Genomic DNA, 8896 nt, shown 5'->3' on the forward strand with positions numbered 1-8896 from the left:
AGGGAGGGGGGAAGTGAAGGAGAGAAAGAGGGAGGGAGAGAGGGAGAGAGAGTCTTCCATATGCTGGTTAACTCCCCAAATGGCCACAATGACCAGAGCTGGGCCTAGGAGCTTCTTCTGGGTCTCCCACATAGATGCAAAGGCCCAAGTACTTGGACCATCTTCTACTGCTTTCCCAGGTGCATTAGTATGAAGCTTGAACAGAAGTGGAGCAGCAGGGACTCGGACAGGTGCCCATATGGATGCAAGTGTCACAGGTAGTGGCTTTACCTGCTATGCCACAATGCCAGCCCCTGCCTTTTGGTTCTCTCCAGGCACAAACCCAGCTGAATGATCTCTGCCCATGTTGAGTTTGGGTGGAGCTTCATTCTTCAGTTCACTAATTCAAATGCCAGATTCTTCTAGAAACACCCTCACAGATTTACCCAGAAATAATTCGTCACCATTTCTCTGGGACTCCTTTAACCTTGTCAAGTTGACGTACAAAACCATCACACAAGTCCTTAGCCAATTTAAAGAGAATATAGATTAGGGCATTATGATATGTTGCATTTGTGCTCAGAAGTAGCTGAAAATAAGATGAAGGGCAGAGTGATTTTTGTTGATCTTGGGATGTTGAGTAGGTAGTGAATCGGCTACTCTATTCTTATTTAATATTTTAAATATTATGGACAATAATAGCTCTCAGATGAGGAAACTTGAGGCTCAAAAAGATTAAGTAACTTGCCCAAAGTGAAGAGACTAGAATGTGGTGTAGCTAGTTTTTCAATCTGTGCAACTTATTCCCGAGCCTATGCTCTTAAGCATTTCTTATCCTGACTTTACTTGTGCATTACATTTGCTACGAATATTGTCTCAAATGTCAATATATCATTTTAACTTTGTACATGGTCTTTTTCACTGTTTAGATATTTAAAATTTTGTGTGCTCAGATTTTCAAGTTTTTTCTTTACTCAGTTTTGTTTCACACTAAGAAAGGCTTTGTATGAATAATAACAAAATATTTCTTTGTATTTTTGTGGTATTTTAAACTTTGTGATAATTAATCTTGAATCTTATTATGTTTGTCTATGATGTAAGGTGGGGGGGGTCTAATCCCACTTTTTCCCCAAATAGTTAGCCAATTATTCCAAGGTATTTCCTTTCCTAGATGAATTGATTTGCAACTTTACTATAATAGATATTCAGAAATTTACCACTTGTTGGACATTCTACCAGTTAGTGTCTCATTATGGTCAAGAAGAGTTCTTTTAAAAATGTAACCCTGGAAGGGATGCCAACTAGAGATATCACAGTGTAGGAGCAGATGTTTGTCGTAATAGCTAAGACCCTGATTTGGGCTCCCACACCCCATACTGAGCCCCAGTGTTGCTCTCGACTCCCGTTTCTTGTTGATGTGCACCCTGGGATGCAGCAGGTCACGGGTCCAGTAGTCAGGTCATTTTCACCCAAATGGGAGACCTAGATTGAAACCTGGCTCCTGGTTTTTGCCTGGCTTAGCAATGGCTATTTTAGGCATTGGGGGAGTGAAACAGATGATGAGAGATTTCTGTCTCTGTGCCTTTCAAAGAAAGAAAGAAAGAAGAATAATGGTATAAATTAGCTAGATAATATTATTTTGTTGATACCCAGCTGAAATCAATGTAGTTAGGTACAGTTATTTTGGCCCTGGAGGTTCCTGGGGAAGAGACATTGAAACAAGATATATTAATGTTTAATATAAACCATGGAAATGAGAAATTATTGCCTTCTTCATAATGTTGCCTTTGACAGGCAAAGTTCCCACATTCATGACAATTGTAGTACATCTCATACCAATGGAAATAATGAGAACTTGTATCCTGATTCTCCAAATTTTTCTAATATTCCCCAGCCTTGAGGCATGGAAAATCAATTTAAAAAAACCTGCAAGGTTGAAGAGTCTATTGAAGACCCTTTGTCTTGAAATGCGGAGCTGAGATGAACCTGGGGATGGGAGAACGTGACAAATCTCCTTTCCTCTGGGGCAGCATCCTATTTATATTAGTCATCTGTCTGTATGGAGACCTGGGAAATTCATCTCTAAACTCTGAATAATTTCCCCTCATTTCCCTATGTGCGAGCTCTGAACAATTAATGTCCTTACTTGCCTTCACGATGGTTCAGTGTGATCTAACACAGATTCAACCATCTGTCTGTGTTTTCTTCCATTTGCAACATTTGTTCTTCCTGCTGATCTGACTGCTTCTTTTCTCTGCTTTCTGATTCAGATAGAGCAAGCTGTCCCAGAAATGTACTTGTTAGCCAAAAGCAAGTCTCTTGGACCACAAAAATATAAAGCATTCTCCTACTATATTCATCCAGCTAGTAAGTTTTTATAGAAATTTTTATTTTAAGGTGTATGGCCTTCTAAGCATACCAAGCCCTTACAGTTTTTAACCTGTTGGCAACATCAAACATATGTAAATCTAAAACTATATTTGTGAGAAACAAGTTTGACTTTTCTTATATATGGTTCTGAGATCATCACTGTCATTTCAGGGAAGTTCCAAATTTCAAGTAGTACATCTCAGCACATCAGACTGGAATCATTTACTTTCCTCTTGAAGTACATTCTTTCTATTTTCTCCCAATGAGCAACTTTTATGGATAAGTATTCTCAGTTCTGTTCTTGTTTTCCTTTTGATAATATCATTATTTTGTTTTCTTTTTCAGAGGATCTATCAATTGCATATTATGCCATTGTCTTCTTGATCCCATTGTTGTCATTAAGAAATTAGCTGTCAGTTTATTTGTGCCTGTCTTGTGAGTAATCTATCTTTTTGTTCTAGTTGTCTTTAAGGTTTTCTTCTTGTCTTTGTTGTTCTGCAGTTTCACTCTGTGTGTCATTTATACTGTTTGTGATTTATTTGGTTTCCTGAATGTGACAATTAATGTATTTTGTCAATTTTAGATAACTCTTACCCATCACTTCTTCAAATATTTAAATTACCTCTCCTTGGAATTTTAATTAGTCCTTCTCACTTTTTATATCTCCAAACTTCTTTTTAGTATTTTACATCTATTTGTCTCTAAGATGCAACCTGAATCTTTTTTCAGTTTATAACCCATTCATTAGTTACAACCAGCTGTATACAATCTGCTTTTTAACGCTTTGAGTTTTAAATTTCTTTTTTAAAAAAAGTTTCATTTTATTTATTTGAAAGACAGAGTTGCATAGAGAGAGAGAGAGACAGAGTGATAGATCTTCTATCTGCTGAGTCATTCCCCAAATGGCCACAATGGTTGGGGCTAGGCCAGGCTGAAGCCAGGAGATGTGAGCTGATTCACATGGGTGCAGGGGCCCAGGCACTTGGCCCATCCTCCACTGCTGTCCCAGGCACATTAGCAGTGGAGCAGCCAGGACTCAAACCAGCGCCAATATGGGATGCTGGCATTGCAGGCAGCAACTTTGCCCATTATGCCATAACTTTGGCTCCCTGAGTTTTAAATTTCATTTATAACCTTTTCATTTCTAGAAGTTTGATATGGCTAGTTCTAAATTTCTTTCCCAATTGGTTTCCATTATGTGTACATTGGTAAGCAGCAGAAGTGATGGCTTAAGTAATTGGGTCCTGCCACTCATATGTGAGACTCAGACTGAGTTACTGACTCCTGCCTTCAGTCTGGCTCAGTTTCAATTGTTGTGGACACTTGGGAAGTAAACCAGCAAGGGGAAGATCTCCACCTCCTCCCCCTCCAGCTTTTCAAATTAATAAAAATACAAAATTTTAGTTAACAGCAAGATAGCTAAACTACCTGTAGAGAATTAACAGTAGAATTAGATGATAAAATATCCCCTGCCGCAAATCCTAAGACACAAATACCCATAGGCCTGCAGTTGGTATCTTTGTAGGATAAATATGTAAAAGGATGATGAATTTCTTTAAAGATTTATTTCCTTTGGAGAGAGGGAGGAATGGAGGGAGAGAGAGGGATGGAGGAAGTGAGGTCTCCCATTTGCTGGTTCATTCTCCAAATAGCTGCAATGGCTGGAGTTGGCCCTGTTCAAAGCCAGGGTCTAGGAGCTTCTTCCGGGTCTCCCATGTGGGTTCAGGGTCCCAAGCACTTGGGCTATCCTCTGCTGCTTTCCCAGGCATGTTAGCAGGGAGCTGAATCAGAAGTGGAGCAGTCAGGACTCAAACCGCTGCCCATTTGGGATGCCAGTGATGCAGGCAGCAGCTTTGCCCACTATGCCACAGCACTGGCCAGGATAATAAATAATTTTATTTTTTGTTATTTTTTAAAGCTTTTATTTAATGAATGCAAATTTCATAGGTACAACTTTTCCCTCATATCCACTTTCCCACCCCTACTACCATCCACCTCCTACTCCCTCTCCCATCCCAGATGAAGAATTTTAAATGGAGGGCTTAGTCTTTGGGCTGAGTAAAATGAAGGCTGTTAGAGGAGTCAGAAAAGTTCCTTTCTGGGTATTGAATACAGAAGTGTTTGCTTTGTAATAACTATCTAAACCATATATTTGTTTTGTGTAATTTTCTGTATCTGCGTATTATTTCACAACAAAAAGGCTAAAAAATTTTAAACTCAGGAAGAGAGTTTCTGAATGGCCTAGTTTTAGGTACAGGTTAGGAGCATGTCGGTTCCACCAGACTGTGTTTGCAGTTTAGGACCAACAGATGGTAGGCAACCCAAATCCAGTGCTTTTTCCTCTTACAATGCAATTTTCCTATAGGTTTGGGATTGCCCTTATTTGGTACAGGTCAATTCTATGCTTGCAAGCAGCAAACCAATTAAGGGACCAAGACCACACTGAAGCAGAAAGTTCTAAAATTCAGCCAACTAAGAAATTAACAAATTAAAAAATAAAAGCTTTGATGAACAAGAATGTGTATTTCTAATTATATATTATTATATATAATTATATAATATAAATATAATTATATAATATATAATATATAATTATATATATATAATTGGTTATATATATTAACCAATATTTATGAGTATTTAAAGCTTTTCAAAAGATTAAATATTTCTGGTACCTTTTTATTATAATTTTAAAGATGTTTTTCTTTACTGAATAAGTATGTGCTTTTTGGGTTATTTTTAAAGCCATAATCTAAAATGGTGAGTAATCATTTACCTCAAACAATATTTCCTATCACATACTGCTTATTAGTACTTTGACCAAGTGAGACAAGACTGGAGCTATGATAGCTGCTTATTCTTGGTCACTCTAATGATATAAACCAGTGACCCCTCCCTATAATACAGGAACTGTATTTGAAATCCCAACAAAATCAGAATTCAAGATTGTATATTCCCTCCATGATGAGCGAGAAACCCAGTATAATCACAGCAAACTATTTTTCTGCTACTCCTCAAGGAGTTGGGTTTTGAGTCAGACTCTGGAGGTAAGGCTTTCCCCAGAGGAATACAAAGTCCAGACACTGCTGAAATAAATTCAGAAAGTATTAACCCAGCTATTTGGCTATACCATATTTCTGGAAATTGCCAAGTAATTCTTTCAGATGCTGTATTGTCAGATTTTCATTAAACTCCTGTGTTAGGTTTCCATTTCTTTTTTTTTTTTTTTAAAGACTTATTTTTATTTATTTGAAAGACAGAGTTCCAGAGAGAGGTAGAAAGAAAGAGAGTCTTCCATCCACTGGTTCACTCCCCAGATGGCTACAATGGCCACAGCTGTGCCGATCTGAAGCCAGGAGCCAGGAGCTTCCTCCGGGTCTCCCAAGTGGGTGCAGGGGCCCAAGGACTTGGGCCATCCTCTACTGCTTTCCCAGGCCATAGTAGAGAGCTGGATAGGAAGTGGAGTACTTGGGACTAGAACTGGTACCCGTGTGGGATGCTGGTGCTTCAGGCCAGGGCATTAACCCACTGCACCACAGCACCGGCCCCTAGGTTTCCATTTCTTAAGAGAGAACATTTATAGAACACTTGGTGATATCAATTGAGATTTTCTTTCTGTAAAAAAATTAATGCTTAGGGGAAATATAATAACCAAATGTAAAGAAAAGCAAGTTTAGACCATGTCTTCATCTGTATATGGATACAATAAGATGAACACATGAGTTTAAGCCTTTAAGTTAGCTAGAGGGGAAAAACGTCTTTAAACAAGAGAGGGTTTGCTTCACAGTCACTGACGCAAACACAAATAACTCTAGATTGAGTTGTGAGATGAGCTTCTCAGCTCCTTTCCTAGATCTTCCAAGTGCTATAGCAAAGAAGCCGGTGGTGTCTCAAGGTGATTTCCCCATCCGTGATGCTACAGAGTATGGCCTGCAGCATGCCAGGTGGTCCAGGTCATGTTGCTTCATTCCACACCTTCCTTGTGAAATTGCTCTTTCATCTGACAATTGATTTTTTTTTTTCCTGTGTAACTCCTTGACTTTTGTTGCTTCTCTTTCCACTTGCTTGAAGTAATTTGGAATTGGAATAAGAGGCACTCATCATTTCTGATCATTTCAAGTGAATTATTAATATTGATTGAGCACAGGAATCAGCTATGCCAACCAAGTAAGATGGTTGAGGATTAAACATTTTTTTTTAATTGGGAGGCCATTAGACTGAGATGGCTCCAGTGTCTTGGGTTCCTATGTAAGCAAACCTAACCCCAATTCAATGTAAACAGTAAAGTGAAACTCACACTTAGCCAATCAGAAACTGCCAACTAACATTTACCTAGAAACTACCAATCAGAAATGGCAACAGCCTTCTACTGGGGACTTTCTACTGTAAGCAATCAAGTATATTTTCTTTGTCTTACTTCCACCAGAAACATTCTCAAAGTTTTCCTCCCGTACCTCCTACTGAAGTGCTGAACAAGTAGCCGTCTGGGTCTGCCTGATTCATGAATCACTGCCTGCTTAAATAAGCCCTTCAAAACGATCCTGTGCCTAAGTTTCTCTTTCAACTGTTTACAATTATCTGACACACAACACACCCCTACTGCTGCTGCTCTTTCCTTGCTATTAGACAGTAACTATCTGAATACCTATGGGTGGTATTTTCATAAGCCTGCTGCAGTGTTAATAGTTGAATACACTCATTTATTCGTCAAATATTTATTGACTGTATAAATGGCCAGTATGCATCTGAAAAGACGCTCAACACCATTAACTGCTGGTGAAACTGAAGTGAGATCCGTGGGGAGGCCGCTTTATACCTATTAGGGTCCTGCAATCAAAAAGACAGCAAGCAGTGGTGAGGCTGTGGAGTCATTTTGCCAAACAGTTTGGTAATTTTCAAAATGCTAAACATACAACAAGTACATTCAGAAATTCCACTCCTAGGGATACACCCAAGAGAACTGAAAACGTCTGTAGCTACTACAACGTATACATGATTGTTCATAGCAGCATTATCACAGCCCTGAAATGGAACCAACCTAAATATCCATCTTCTGATGAACAAACTGTTATGTATTCATATAATGGAATATCATTGGCCATAAAGGGAATGAAGAGCTGATTTATGATACAACATGGAGGAACATTGAAAAAGTATGCTATATAAAAGAGACCAGATTAGAAAAGGCCACGTATTATGTGATTCCACTGTAATTGGGTAATTGGGAGTGCTTGCGCTCTCTCTCTCTCTCTCTCTCTCTCTCTCTCTCTCTCTCTCATTTTCTCCCAAGTGGAAAAAAAAAAGGAGGGGGGAGAAGGAAGCTTGAAGACATCAATGAAGATTTGGAAACAGCGGTAAGGATTGAACAAAGAAATCTATTATGGACAACTAAGAGGATTGCCAAGGCACATTGAATATTTGGCGTCAACTGATAAATTATCCACTAATGTGCCGAAATGCTGAATGTTTTGCAGTACTACGGGCATACTTTATTTAAAGATTTTCCAGTAGTTATTTACCTTCTGGGATAAGATACTAAGGAAAACGTATTACTGCTATTATTGACAATTTTTATGTATATGGTTCTATTACTTCTAGATTTCAATTTAAATATAATATTTTTTCAGGGGGCAGCAAACTGTGGCTCAGTGGGTTAAGCCACCACTTGGAACATCCACATCCCATGTCAGAATGCCTGCAATCAAGTCCCAACTCCACTTCCAATTCTGCTTCTGGCTAATGCACCTGGGAGGCAACAGATGATGGCTCCAGTTCTTGAGTCCCTGTCACCTATGTGGGACAGAGTTCCCAGCTCCTGGCTTTGGCCTGACTGAGCCCCGGCCATTGTGGGCATTTGAAGCATTAATTAGCAGATGGAAGAAGATCTCACACCCTACCCTACCCCCGTCACTCTGACTTTCACGTAAATAAATATTTTAAAGTAGTATTTCCAGTTACAAACAAGACTTAATGTTTGTTTGTTTTTTTCTGCAGTGAAACTGCTCAAACATAACTGTGTAGCTAGATGTCACACTGGTTCCCTGGGGCCACCCGAGGCATGGTAAGATTGACCGTCCATCCCGTGGATTGTAAATTCAGAATTTTTCTTGGAATTCATGTGACTTCTCCGGGGGCTTGTGCTCTCATCTTCAGTTCTGGGCTCTGGGCTCTGGGCTCTGGGCTCCTGCTTCCACTTACGTAACCCCAGTTGACAGTTCATGCTGCCTGTGTTTCATATTATCTTAACCCAGTCATGCATGTCAATCATTTTCCCTAATGGCCTCTAGAAACATTGACGGAAGCCCATATACTCATAGTTAAAGATGCTTCGCTGAAGGTTGGTGGTATGCAGGGATTCATATCATATCACAGTAAAAATAATAACTCAATTTGATGTCAAGTACATCAATTTTATGTCAGCCTCCTGTACTTTCCGTATTTTCCTCACTTTGTGTCCTCCAAGGAGCAAAACTCCAAATCCTTCTACTTTTTAGTGACAGGGTGATTTAGCTCTCTGTGTGCCCTGCAGCCACATTCAGCTTCAGGA

General features: G+C 39.3%; 1 protein-coding gene across 3 annotated transcripts in view; it reads left to right on the plus strand.

Annotated features, from left to right (window-relative positions):
• Window positions 1-8297, plus strand: part of LOC133768569 (uncharacterized) — an 81268-nt gene extending 72971 nt beyond the window's left edge. For all 3 annotated transcript variants that reach the window (XR_009867016.1, XR_009867019.1, XR_009867022.1), the window contains one exon: window positions 7977-8297. The gene's annotated coding sequence lies outside the window, so the exon portion shown is untranslated. The remainder of the gene's footprint in view (window positions 1-7976) is intronic.
• Window positions 8298-8896: the final 599 nt, after the last annotated feature.

The sequence above is a fragment of the Lepus europaeus genome, chromosome 10 (genome assembly GCF_033115175.1).
Source record: "Lepus europaeus isolate LE1 chromosome 10, mLepTim1.pri, whole genome shotgun sequence".
Classification (NCBI taxonomy): Eukaryota; Metazoa; Chordata; class Mammalia; order Lagomorpha; family Leporidae; genus Lepus; species Lepus europaeus.